Source organism: Lynx canadensis, chromosome B1, assembly GCF_007474595.2.
Source record: "Lynx canadensis isolate LIC74 chromosome B1, mLynCan4.pri.v2, whole genome shotgun sequence".
NCBI classification, from domain to species: Eukaryota; Metazoa; Chordata; class Mammalia; order Carnivora; family Felidae; genus Lynx; species Lynx canadensis.
In genome coordinates, this window is record NC_044306.2 from 54,123,459 (window position 1) to 54,138,385 (window position 14,927).

Consider the following 14,927-nt stretch of genomic DNA (forward strand, 5'->3'; position numbering starts at 1 on the left):
CCCAGGTGCCCCCAGCCTGAAAGATTTTTAAGACTTTGGGAGAAAGATGTTCCAGGTAGAGGCAAACTGCATAATTAGTTTAGCAAACGAGAATCGGGTTTCTATAAGTTTAGCATAAAATTTAGACTTGGAAGCTGGTGTAAAGCATCCTGTGTGGCATCCTAAGAGGTTTGCACTTTGTGTTGGCGGTAGGAAACCTTTTGTGGGTGTTATGAAAAGGGTTGTGTTTGAGAAGATAATCTTGGGGTGTGTTCAGAATGGAACCGATAAAAGCTGTCCTGAAAGCCCAGATAACTAAGTGGGAAAATATTGCAAATCCCATAAGAGAGATGAGAGAGGCCTTAATACGTGCAATTAACGGAGGGAGGTAAAGAGGTAAGCACAGACGAAGCACGATAGGATCAGAATCAGCAGTGCTACTTGGGAAATGATCAGTGAAAAGGACGGAGAGCCCTGGACAACTGTCAGGTTTTCTCTGTGCCACATGCAAAGATTAAAAACAGATCAGCATCCTCAATGACATTTATCTAGGCTTACTCTGTGCCAAATGCCTTGTCAAGCACTTTGCTTCAAATCTTGTTAACAATCTTCTAAGACAGATAACCATTATTATCCCATGCTACAAAATAAATGCAGTTTAAACTACCCTTGGGGGGGGGCATTGAAATGTCAACTGGACTATCAGTAACCTTGAATGTTCTTTTCAATACATGTTGAAGTTTATTATTTATTTTCTCCATATCCTCAGGAGGCAGGGGTCAGATATTAAATTCAGTTAGTTTTCATAAATGGGAGGGGTGCCTGGGTGACACAGTGGGTTAAGTGTCGGACTTCAGCTCAGGTCAGGATCTCACGGTTGGTGAGTTCAAGTCTCACATTGGGCTCTGTGCTGTCAGCGCAGAGCCTGCTTCAGATCCTCTGCCCCCCTCTCACTCTGACCCTCCCCGACTCAGGCTCGCTCGCTCTCTCAAAATAAACATTGCTCTCTCTCAAAGATAAACATTGAGGGGCGCCTGGTGGCGCAGTCGGTTAAGCGTCCGACTTCAGCCGGGTCACGATCTCGCGGTCCGTGAGTTCGAGCCCCGCGTCAGGCTCTGGGCTGATGGCTCGGAGCCTGGAGCCTGTTTCTGATTCTGTGTCTCCCTCTCTCTCTGCCCCTCCCCCGTTCATGCTCTGTCTCTCTCTGTCCCAAAAATAAATAAACGTTGAAAAAAAAAAAAATTTAAAAAAAAAAAAAAAAAGATAAACATTGAGAAAAATAAATGGGAAATTGGTCTGAAAAAAAAAAATGGCAGCTCAAGAGAGAAACTCTGGATCTCATCGTCCCCCTGCTGGAGGGCTTTTCTGGACCTCATAGAGTTACTATGATTAGAGAAGGTACTATCTCTAGTTCGTATTTCACAAATTACATTTCTGCAGAAGAGATTCTAGGAAACAACATCTTTGAGTTCAGGCTCTTAGTTTCAAGTGAAAAAAATTCGAAGCACACCAGGGAGTCTTTCAGAACTCAAGGACAGGGATTCAGCTAGTGACAGAAACAGCTAGAAGGGAAGATCTCCAAGGTATCAGTATTGTCCTTTTCTTCCTACTATTTGAATTTTCTCTTTCTCTTCCCACAGACTGGCTTTTGCCAATGTAAGATTTTATTTTTGGATGAGGATCTTTTTTTGTTTTGTTTTGTTTGTTTCATTGTGTTTTGTTTGTTTTCATTTTGCCTACAAAGGACAAATCTCAGCTACTGGGACTTTTAAAAATTAATATTCAGTTTATTAAAGTAAAGGAATTCTAAAATTTAGTTTCCCTTAACTTTTTTCTTTTGTATATATCACAGAATTCTATTTACAGATTACTAAAACTTAATGATCACTTTCAGGTTGGTCTTTGCTATCTGAGTAACTCATGATGCAGAAATCACTAAACAACCAGGCCTCTTACAAATTAGTTAATCTAATTGCCTTTAAAATTTTAGACAACATTTAAAATTAACACATTTGTCGCCTGATCTGACCTGACCCAACAAGTGAAATTTTCTCAGGTACTTTCTTAGATATTTAAACAGCTCTAGTAAACCTAATAAATTCATAAACATGGTCAATCTAAAGTTCTCTCAAGCATCTCAGCAGTGTTTACGATCTTAGAAAAAAATTGTCTCCTGATCTTCAGCTAAATTACAGGTCAACCAGTTATTCAACTATACTTTTAAATTGAAATAAAAATTCTCAACTGTCAGATTTTCCAATAAGCGGAATAGAGTAGACAACCTCCAAGAAAGCCCTGGTGATTCTGAACCTCCTCATAGTCACTCTCTTATATAACACCTTCCCCTTGGAGGGTTTGGTGTATGTAATGACTTACAGTGAATTTCCAAAGAAATGACACTATCTTATTTCCAAGATCTGGTTATAAATAACAACAACAACAACAACAACAGCAGCAAATGACTTTCGTCTTTGGTGACCTCTCTTCCTCCCTTGATTGTTTGCTCTAATGTAGGCAGCTTCCATGTCGTGAGCTGCCCCTATGGAGGACCCATGTAGCAAGGAACCCAGGGAAGCCCTCAGGTAACAGCCAGTGAGGAAATGGGGCATTCAGTTCAACAAACCTTGTGGAACTGGATCTTGCCAATAATCAGGTGAATGAATTTAGAAGCAGGTTGGGCCTTGAGAGGAGACTACAGTTCCAACAAATACCTTGATTACAGCCTTGAAGAGACATTAAGGCACAAGCATTCAGCAAAGCAAATATTTTTGTTGCCTTAAGTCACTAAATTTTGGAGTCAATTGTCAGAAATATGTATTAGACAGGATTCTCCAGAAAAATAAACCAATGTCTGTATGTGTGTGTGTTGGGGGGGGGGGTAGGGGTGTGTACAGAAGGAGAGAGCATGGGAACTGGAGAGTCCAAAATCTGCTGAGCAAGCTGGAAGGCTGTCAATTTCAACAAGAGTTGATGCTACAACCCTGAGTCCAAAGGCATTCTGGGCCAGTGGTGGTATGGTGGCAGAACTCGTTTTGTCTTTGAGGGACCTCTATCTTTTTTCTTAAGGTCTTCACCTGCTTGGATAAGGCCATGAACTTTACAGAAGGTAATCTACTGGTAAATAACCAATCACATCTAAAAATTACCTTCACAGCAACATCTGGACTGAATTTGACCAAACAACTGGTCACCATAGCCTAGCCAAGTTGACACAAATCACCGCCATAGTGTCAATAGATCATAAATAAATATATATAACATAATAATATTTCATACCAAAATGAATATATCATTCTTATCCTAATACCTAAGCGTTAACTTGACGTACTGAACATTCTCTATTTTTCATTTTAAAGTTGCACAAGAGGACGATTTATTATTCAAAGAAGAATTGGTATTGCCATTTCCATGTGTTAAAATTGCTAATGACCTTGGGGCTTGCCTTGGGGCTCGAATGAAAGACCTGGGACAGGTAGACATACAGACTGACATCAATCCTGCCGCTGACAATAGGGTTCAAGACATTCTTTTATTGAATATTTCCACCTGAGTTGAATAAATGGAATTCTGCCGCCTGAGACTCTAGCTAAGTTGTTTTTTAACCACTTAATTAGATTTTGCACTCTTTTTTATGTTTCCTTTTAGACTTACATAACATCTATTGGAGCTTGCATATTTTTCATAACTTTGTTTGACTCACATATCACACTAGTGAGTGCACCCTGACTTCACCTACTCACAGAATAGAAAACATGGCTACTAATTGCTTCCACACTTCCACCTTTATACCTACATTCCTCGAGTACGAAAAGATATTGATTTCCATTTCTTAGTTTCCATATCTAAAATCCCTGTAAGGATTCCAGTTGATCCAGTTCAATAGCATGTCTGTCTCTAGACAGAGCAGTGATACAAGGAGGGATTAGAGAAGGTCCTATAGCACTCAGAGAATGAGGGATGCTGGACAGACAATCCCCAGATTTTGTAATGCATAGGCATGAAAACTCATGGTATTAAGTTTATATTGCCTTAATTTAAGTTGGTGAACAAAAAATATTTGCATGCTCAGCTCTAAACATGAAAGATTTCGTAGTAACACTCTTCCCAGTTCCTTACCTGCTGGACTTCTACTCAAGGGCCAGTCTTAGATCTTCATATCCCCATTTTACCCACAATGTCTCAGCCATGCCTGTCCTTTGGAGGCAGCAGGAAGAACTTCACATCTTTCTCCTCTTTCAAAACTGGAATTCTGCAGCGTGTAGGTGAAAAACCCACACAGCCAGGGCCAGAAAGGCAAGGGCCAACTATCTCACATTTCAACTTCACACAAAGGTTCGATCTGCATATTAGCAGCGCGTTCTTATACGCAAGCCATTTTAAGCATTCCAAAAAGCAACCTTCTGGGACAATGTCTAAAAGCAAATAAGGCATGATTCTATAGAGAAGAATTCTAGGCATCAGACGCAGGTAAAGAGATATTTTTGCATATAGAGACTCTGAGAGCAGCGGAGGTTGGAGCAGGCCTGCTACAGTCCCGTATGTCAATACCAAGCAAAAAACTAGTTATTCTCTGCTTTCTGCCACTTGGGTTGTCCCTAAATATTTAAACATAATGAGCTGAAAGTGAAACATTGAAAATGCCTAAAGAAAACCACTGTACTGAAGCAGGAGCTATAAAAGAACATCAGATTAAAATTCTTAATTATTGCTTATTAAAAAACATGGTAGCAATAGAACCAAGAATAGAGATGAAAACAAAGGAAACAACCCTGGATAACTCTTTCAAGCACCAAGTTGGTTCTTTCCTCAGAATTCTGTGGTTTTTTTTTTTTTAATTTGGATATTTAGGGGCGCCTGGGTGGCTCAGTCGGTTAAGCCTCCGACTTCAGCAGGTCACAATCTCGCGGTCCATGAGTTCGAGCCCGCGTCGGGTTCTGGGCTGATGGCTCCGAGCCTGGAGCCTGCTTCCGATTCTGTGTCTCCCTCTCTCTCTGCCCCTCCCCCGTTCATGCTCTGTCTCTCTCTGTCTCAAAAATAATAAACGTTAAAAAAAATTAATTTGGATATTTATACACACCTCTCTTCAGTCTCAAGTTAAGCCCTATAACCCTTACACCAAACCACAGGAATGTGTAACTTTGGCTAGGTATCTTCTTGGTCCTTTTCCTCTTAAATCAGTTGTCTGTGGTATCTCAGAACTTCCTTACACGGCTGGGGGTTGGACATGCTATTTAATTATTTGGGTACTTAGAATCTCTCACATGGCTAACTGTGTATATCCAGTTCTAAGAAACGAGTATAGTTTTGCTTACTATAGAGTAAAAAGAAACTGCCAAACTAGATATGAGTCATATACAATTTTTCTGTTTGGCAATGAGGTCTCTGCCTCTGTTTTTCTGTACATTTTTCAAAGGTTGAAAGAATATACTTCACTTAAAAGGAACTTGGTGAATAACATTTAGTTACGTACTTAGAATTTATTCCACCTTATTAACTGCACTCAGATTTTCTTTCGAAATGGCCTGCCCTCATTTTGCTATAGCCATTGAACTTTGGATGGATTAAAACCATCCCAGCCCCAAGCTATATTAGTTTGTCCGAATTAAAACAAAGATTGTTTCAGCAGGGAAGCCCCGATTGACCAGCATTTGATTTCTTCCTGGGCACAGTGATTGGCTCAATCAGAGTAAATCTCTAGACTTTGTTAATGATTATAGTGATAGTCTCTCTCACCTTGGATATGAATCAAATAACATGTTGCCCTGGTTGCTATTGGCAGCCATTTTATGGCTATGATGGAAGCCAATCTGAGTATGTAGCCAGAATACAGAGAAGGACACAGCCAAGAGAGTCGCAGAAAACTGAGAGACTGCCTTAATCCAAACATGTCGGACTTTTCAGATATGAGAGCCAATAAATCTGGTTTATCATTTATGCTAATTTGAGTTGGAGTTCTGTTACAACCAAAAACATCTCAACTAATATATAAAGCATCTAGGAAAGTAGACTTATCTAGAAAATGAATGCTAGGATATAGTAAAATTTAAATGAATGACTACGTATTCCTGTTCACTGAAGCATTCGTGGATTCATGAATATCAGACAGAAAAAATTAAAAGTTAATCAGGACCAACACTCTTTTAATAATGTATATATTAGTAGTTGATTCAGTCTTGTTAGAAAAATATGCCCCAAAGGTGAGTTAGCCGCTTGAAGTTTGCTTTGTATAAAATTTTTCTCTACCAAACAATTTTCTCTACTATTATAAAAAATACCCCAAATTGGTCATTCTTACAAGAGAGGCTTTGAAAGATCTTAATATGGAAAAATTATAATTTTAGTTGGGCCAGATAGGAGCAATCATTTATTAGTAAACAACTCACCAGGCATTAGTTTATCAGATTAGCTCCAGCAGAAATAAGAACCCTCAGGAAATGGAATACACATTTTATTAGATGGAGCAAAGACATGAATGAAAAGAGTTGCAGGGGGCACCTAGGTGGCTCAGTCAGTTAAGCATCTGACTCTTGATTTCAGCTCAGGTCATAATCTCACAGTTAGTGAGTTCGAGCCCCGCATTGGGCTCTGTGCTGTCAGCATAGAGACTGCTTGGGATTCTCTCTCCCTCTCTCTCTGCCCCTTCACAGCTCATGTTCTCTCTCTCTCTCTCTCTCTCTCTCGGTGTGTGTGTGTGTGTGTGTGTGTGTGTGTGTCTGTCTCTCTTTCTCCCTCTCAAAAATAAATAGATAAACTTAAAAGAAAGGGAAGGAAGAAAGAAAAGAGTTCTGTCTACAGAAGAAGGACAGGTGCGGGTGAGGAAAGAGTAGTAAAGTGACAAAAATTATTCTAGAAACTAACCTCACTTACTTCAATTTCCTCCAGAGCCAGTCTATGTAAAGAACGCTGATAAATTATATCTTAATGTTTGGACTACTTATTTATATGAGTATGAACCCTGACACCAACAATTGGCAAAGTTTTAAGAACACGTCCGAGAACTAGAAATGGGTTCAAGCCAGAAACCTACAATAAACAAACTGAATGGACGCCACATTTCAAACTTGACAATTTGCCCTTCTACTCCATTCCCTAGCCCCTCCACTCTCCCTGATCCTGCCAGTCAATGACTTTCTTGGCAATCTGCGCTTAGAAGATATTTGCATGGCTTCTCCCACTCAACTTTCCATCCTGGAAAGGAACCAGTTTTGGAAAAACTTCTACTTGTCTCAACAGAAAAAAAGGCAATGATTAACTACTAGAACTGCATCCACACATAACTGAAGTTGGTTCAGCTCTTATTTCACACACTCTGCTTTTCCAAAAGAACGGTGGTCCTTCTTCTTTCCATTCTATCTACTACATTAACTGCCTTTTCCCTAACACATTAAATATAAGATCGCTTGATTTGAGGGAGCTTTTCCAAGTATTTATGGAGTAGCTTGAAAGAAAGTTTTTATAAAATCACTTTAGAAAAAATATTTTGTTCTTCCTGCAGGAAAAAAGACCTTAAAATGTGTTTTGATTCTTCCTAACTGAAAGAGAGAGAGAGAGAGAGAGAGAGAGAGAGAGAGAGAGAAGGAGGAGGGAGGGAGGGAGGGAGGTATTAAGGTATAAAACAACCACTTGACCATTTGGTTTCCAGCTAATATTTTATTACAAATTATAAAGGAAACTCTTTGGCGTATAAAATTCAAATGGTGAGAAAAACCAATGCTACGTACACTTTTTCGAAGTGAAAAAAATCTTGCTGTATATGTCTGGTTTATGGTTTTCTTTCAGGAAAAAAGAATACATCCAAGCCTCATTTAAATCCTGGTACCGTACCTATTTACCAGTAGATTAATGTCAAGTCCTGCTATTTTTGAGATTCTGACCTTTTATTTTGTTTAATCAGGAAATATTTAAAATTACACTGTTTAGGCTTCTAGGTTTCACATCAGCTCATTTGCCAGTAGCCTGTCCTCCTCCATAGGGGTGCTGGCAGAAGCAGACCCGCCTGGTAGAATATCAAAGTTTATCAAGCCACAGGATCTACAAAGTCTTAATTTTCCTCATTACTCCGCCTCCCACACACCCAGCCCCACCCTAGAAAGCAGTAATGTGATCCAGGAAGAAACGTTGGATTAACTAAATCGAATAGAGTAGAGCCGAGAATCCTAGACTCTGAAGAAAGATTGATTTAAATTTGTTTACACATCACTAATGAACCATTTGTAAGTATGAAGCCAAAAAATTAAAGTTGAGAAAGTTTATTAGCACACCATCCTCATGATGGCCCCTGTGGCCAATTGATAATTATACTTCACTTTTATAACCAAAGAATTTGAACCCAGCTTCTAGAAAATATGTGAAATAGTATCAGAGAGAACTTTTTTCTCATCTCCCTCTGAAATCTCTACCTCAAAGACAGAAGCTATGATTATCTAAATGACAGTCTTAGTATATGATGCTTCCTAAAATCTTAAATTCTCAATATGATTCCTAACCTTCAGTATCCTGGCATATTCCAAGAGGCAAAACAAACAAAATGGAATTACAGAAGCCACAAGAATCTATATTTTAAAAATACTGAATATATTTTTTTAATATCAAGATTTTCAACATTAAAGGATCCATCATAGTTTTTCATTTGTGTCTTTCTTGCTCCCCAGATACCAGTAGACACCTTCTAAAATAAATAACATTTATGAATAATATAGGTAGTATTGACTGCAAAATTTAGGTTTTTGAATATAAAGGATAAGATAAATGAAGTAGACACATGATCTTTCATTTTCCTCCTTTTTATCGGGGCGGTTCTTCGATGACCATGGACTTACTTCTTTCTGTTTCTCCTCTGCCTCTCCCACACACTTCAAGAAATGGACCAAACATTCACTGAACATTGGAAAAATTGAGCACTAGAGGAAAAATCTTAGGACTATAGCAATGGGTTTTATTTTCTTATTATAGTAAAAATGATGATAATATCTTGAATTTAACATGTCTTCTTTTAAGCATTTGAGCATATTGTTTTTGTTTTATGTTAATAGATTACCCAATGTTCCCATGACATACTTAAAACCACTTGACTCATTCGTAGAGCTAAGACTAGCAGCTAAGCCTCCCACTTATATGTCTAAACTTCATTCCACTAGGTTATATATTGGCCAATTCATAAAGTACCCACCTCAATAGTCCAAAGCCTCTGAATAACAGTTGAAAGTCACAGTAATTAAGGTTACTTTCCCTCTGGGTGTGAGCTCTTTTGCTTTGTGATAGAGCTAATTTTGATGTTTAAAATCAGCTCCTTGCTTTTTCCAGCACAATTGTTACCTGAGGAAGGAACTGTCTGAGCTGCTGCCTTTGGGTTTAACTTTTGGTCCAGTCATTTGCCTACATGGCCTTGAGCCTGCCACGTGGAAGAATGTTCTCAAAATCTCAATCAGGAAGCCAGATCTGGATAGCAATGAATACATGGATTTCCATTTACAATAAGTAATGTACTTCTTTCTACCTCATTTTTTAATATAAAAAAGATTGAGATAATAAAATAGCAACCATCTCACAGGATTTCTGTGAGTTTTAAAGAGAGCTTGTTACATGTGTGTGTAATATATTATACATAATATATTTTATATACATGATATATTACACATAACTATATTGCAATGTTATTTATAGAGCACGGCAAGAGGTTAGTAAGTACTCAAGCAATTTTATTTTATTCTTATTTTTTTGGTTTGTAGCATTTTATTTTTATCTGTACTCGATTAGCAATTACCCCAACAGATCCAGCATTGAGCTCAGAAATATCAACCTGCTGTGAGCACCTTACAGGTCCCTAGGCCAGTCCGTACAGGCCTTTAGTTTCACCTCCATTCCATCCCTTCCAAAAAAATGATTAGGAAAATTTAGCAGAACTACTTTGATCATCTTAGCACATCTACTCAAAGCTGAAAATATTTGAAGAGCCTGGTCATTCCTTAATCTAAATACATATAAACTTTGTAAAACTCATTCATGAATTTGTCAATTGAATCTTCGAATATGCCTTGATGTTTAAAATTATGTGGATATATATGTATATATTCATATATATGTATATAAATATGTATTATATATGTATAAATGAGGTGAATATAATACATATGTATACATATTCAATGAAAGATACGAAATAAATCTTCATGTATTAAATTGTCAAGTTTCAAGAATGTTCAGTAATAATGTAAAGAATATGTTTAAATTGCTGAATGCAGAAGATGATCATAAAAGGAAAGAGACATTTTTCCAAAAGTTAAATGGATTTCCTTTAAGTATTTCAGTTTTAAGTATACAGCTTCACATACAGGGACAGCTTATGATACTAAACTTTTAGTTTATGGATTCTCCTACAATCCATATCTTTAACATTTTCCATTCCATTATTTTCTCTCAAAAGACTGGTGTGTTATTTTAAATTGTTTATGCATGATGAAATTGCAAAATTGTTTATGCATGATGAAATTGCAAAATCTTTTTTTTTTAAGTTTATTATTTATTTTTGAGAGAGAGACAGAGAGAGTGAGCGAGGGAGAGGAAGAGAGAGAGGAGAGAGAGTCCCAAGCAGGCTCCGCACTATCAGCAGGGAACCTGATGTAGGGCTCAAATTCACAACTGTGAGATCATGACCGGAACCCAAACCGAGAGTTGGACATTTAACCAACTGAGTCACCCAGGTGCCCCTGGAATTGCAAAATATTTAACTGGAACTCTTTCAATTTTCTTTGTTTTTAAAGTAAATATAAATATTTTACAAATTTACAAACCTTGATAATATTGTAAAACAAACAAGAAAGTCTATCAACTACTATACATGCTTTTGTTAAAAGATAAAGTCAAGGGGTGCCTGGGTGGCTCAGTCTGTTGAGCACCCAACTTCAGCTCAGGTCATGATCTCATGGTTGGTGAGTTCTAGTCCCATGGCAGGCTCTACGCTGACATCGCGGAGCCTGCTTCGGATTCTCTGTCTCCCTTTTCTGTCTGCGTGTGTTCCCTCTCTAAAAAATAAATAAAAATTACTATTTTTTTAAGATAAAGTCAAGAGGCCTTAAACATACTAAACTCATGTAGGAAATAAAAGTTTTAATTTTAGGGGTTGTGGAGTTTTATACACCTATAAATCAAGTTTGCACCAAATAGTCACATGTCTGGATGTTGATGAATGTCTCCCCTAGGTAAGCCTTCATCATCTTAACTTCCTTATTCATACTGTTTCTTTTTGATTTCAGTTTAGCTTTAAGCATGTTGTATTGTATAGCAAAGACTCTAGGACATGGTTGTTTGCAATATATTGGATTTGAGATTACCTCAGGAGCCAGAGCTACATATAATTCAACCTGTGATAAATCATAGAAACATTTCAGTCTTTGTTTAAAGAAGTAATTTTATTGTATGCCTTCTTGGTTTTTTTTTTTCCTGAACAAGGTGTCTTTACTGCCCCATTTTCTTCTGTTTTATCAGTCTTCTTTATTTACATAACAGTTTCCTTCAGCTTCCAACTTCCAAGTTGCCTTGACATGAAGCTGTTTCTTTCTGGAGCAGAAAAAGAAAATATGTCATGTACTATTATTCTTTTTTTTTTCATTAAACCAATATGGACATCTGGAAGCAGAGTCTAAACCTGTCAGCCTCTCATGATATAAGGCAAATATGCGTTATTCTATGGAGGAAACTAAAACAGAGGCTTTCTTTCCTCGTCTCTCTACCTCATGGAAAGAAACTTAATTTATGGGGATTTCTGTGAAGGGCAGTCTGCACCAGAGAGGAAGGACTTAGCAATTACCTCAAAAAAAAAACAAAAAACAAACAAGAAAAAACACTCAGAGTTTCATCAAAACACTCCCAGATCTTTGAAAATTTGCTTAGACTCCATTTTATTTTCAACAGAGCCTTCAGACACATAGGAAGTGAAGGATAACCTTCCAAGCCAAAATGTTCTTTACAGATGGCAACTGAGGGGGAAAACACTGGCGTTGTGGCGTGTTCTTTCCTCAGCCGTTCAGTCAAGTTTGTATTGTAAGACTTTGTAAACAAGGAGTGTTTACAGCATCCTGTGGCTGTGAGATGTGCCAGGTAGCATGTAGAGTACCCTCAGATAGAACTAAGGTGTTCCATTTCCTAATTTACCCTCCCAAAATAACAGAGTTCCATCCCGGTATAGTGCCTCTGAACAATTAAGAGTAATAGGTAGACGCTGGGAAGGTCAGAGGATCTAACCCAGGTCAGTGTTTTCAGTCAGCTGAAAACAATCATTCTTGGGTAATCTGAGACTTAAAGGGACATGATACATATACATTAATTGTTTAGCCCACTAAATCCATGGCTCAGTTATCAAAGTATCAAAGAATTAGTAATAGGAGCTGAAATAGCAAGTGCCTTTCCTTCTCTATTCTCACATAGGATTATTCTCTATGAAATAATCACATACAATATTAAAATAGCATTTTTTATATAAAGCTAATGCGTCTAACTCACCAGTGTTTTCATAAACAATAAAACAAAATATTTTACTTTATACAAAGCATTAGGTCTATGAAGCATTCACTTCCACACCTGTAGCATATATACATAATGATTTGCTACTTACAGTCCTAAAACCACCAATAAGCCTTGTTTGTCTGGATAATTCTATGATTCACAGAGTTGACTGAGAATTTTTATTGTAGTCTATCCCTGTCACTCGTACAGAATGATGGCACATACCAAAACAATTCTTGAAGTTGCCTCATTACGTTTATTAATCTCTACAGTCTGCTGTTCTAACTTGTCCACGCCCTTCACTTTGATTGAGAGACTGGCTTCTTCTGCCCTCTTCCTCTCACTACCATTTATAGGATTGAAGATGTGCTTAGGATTCTCTGTGGCCCATTCTAGAGAGTCTATTCCATTCTACAGATTCTGTTCTACGGATTCTGTGTGGCCCATTTGTCACCTGTCACTGGTGATGGGTATCTAGGCCTGCAGTTCATGCTGGAAAAATAAGATTGGGTTGATGAGAGACTATACACATGCTAAAAATTCTTTTACTAATATTTTACAACTCTTCTCATTGTCTATAGCTTTCCTTGATAACTGGGCCTTTGCCTGACTGGCAGCTTAAGTCTTGTAGGTTTCTGAGAGTTTAGACTACTTCAAGCTAGACTTCTAGAACTTGAAAGCAATTTTGAGAGAGCAATTTCAAATCTTTGCTCTAAGAAAGTACTAACAGAATTTCCTATTATAACTATTCTAACATGTACCTTTAAAGAACCAAAGCCAATGGATTTTCATCAGGCTCAAAGAAATGCTGGTGCTCTTCAAAGGTCCATCCCAGTTTCTTTACAACCCAGCTTTTTCACTGGCAAAATTCTCTGGATTCTATTTGGAAATTCGTGGCATATTTTTAAATCACAAGTTGATGTGTTTTACTTTAAATGAAGACTTCCTGTATATGCTATAGAAGAAAATTTACCATCATCAGTGGATCTTTGCACCTTAAAATAAACTTTATTTTAAACACACCTTTCTGTGAGGTTTGACAAAAGAAGACAGCCAGATCTAGAAGGTATGAGTTCTGTGATGGAACTTGATTCATGGTTTCTAATAAAGATATTTTAATGCTCCTGCCAAGTTCAGCAGCAAGGCTTGCCAGAACATAGACTCTCAAGTAAGCCTACCCCTTAATCTTGTGTGAGAAGAGAAAACAGGCCCAACAGCAATACAGGCTGGATATGAAAGTCCTTCTCTGCATTACTTTCCCCAGTAAAGGTCATCTGTACCACCAAGAAACAACACATCAGTAATATCTGGTAATATTCAGAGCCATCAGCAAGAAGAGGGGGCTTATGGTCAACTGAGTATTTATTTACATAAGTAAGCCCCTTTTGTGAATTACCTTTTAGTACCTACATTTTTCCCCTTAAACAGAGACAGCTTTTGATTATTCAGGTTAGGTGGGATGGAAAAGGAAGGGGGAAGGGACAAGAACCACTCAACGTGACAGACAATGAAAAACTCAACTGTGGTTGGCTTTCAATTTTGTTTTTGTACTTCATTGAAATATGGGTGTGTCTGGTATTCTGAGAATTTGCATTTCAGACAAAGTAATAACAGTAGACCATAGAGACCTGACTCAGAAAAGCTGGAAAGTCATTTTAGTTCTCTATCTGCTCAACTTTGGTCACCCCATTCCTTATTGGGGTGGACATCCCACTTCTCCAATTATTACCTGACTTAATTAAGTAGAGTGGAGTATTCTTGGTTTTCAACCAGAAAATGGAAGCACAATTTCCAATGGCATGATGATATAAAACTTGAGAAATAGACATTTACTGCTCCATAGGAAAATTAGTGGAATAAAATCAATTTACTACTTAAACTGTAGCTTGTCATACATTTCAGAGATACTTAGCCTAATACACTTGATAATTGCATACAATTCACAAAACAAGATTGCTTCTAGAATTTTTACCTGCCCCTCCCCCCCCAACACACACATACACTCATCCCACATCCCTCAGACTGAGACACGAAACAAATATCCAGGTAGTGGCACAGGAGGATGAAAATCCAGTAAATACCAGAGAGAGATTTTTCATGTAGCCATGAAAATAGTGAGAGACAACCCAAGAACATCTTTCACTGGAAGAGAATACCCTCCGTAATGCCGTGTGAATGACATTACAAGACAAAGAATATTTTAAATTTACTTAACCTACACATTCTACATTTTCAAAGAGGTAAACATTGATACATTTGGCAGGTGGGAAAGCTAAATGTTCATTTGCAGAGATACTGCCATTTCTGTGGCTGCTTGGGGGGAAAAATGTTTTAGTACATGATTTAGAATCATTACCCTAATGCCAAATCCTTGGAGTCACTGTTTGTGATGAACGAACGGGTGCACAGATGCCTTAAAGCTTGGAAAATTGCTCACAGAAAAGTGT

At 37.8% G+C, this 14,927-nt stretch overlaps 1 long non-coding RNA gene across 2 annotated transcripts in view; it reads right to left on the minus strand.

Moving 5' to 3' along the window:
- Positions 1-11,413: 11,413 nt before the first annotated feature.
- Positions 11,414-14,927, minus strand: part of LOC115512070 — a 67,992-nt gene continuing 64,478 nt past the window's right edge. For both annotated transcript variants that reach the window (XR_004343518.1, XR_004343517.1), the window contains exon 6: positions 11,414-11,535. This is a non-coding gene — a long non-coding RNA (uncharacterized LOC115512070). The remainder of the gene's footprint in view (positions 11,536-14,927) is intronic.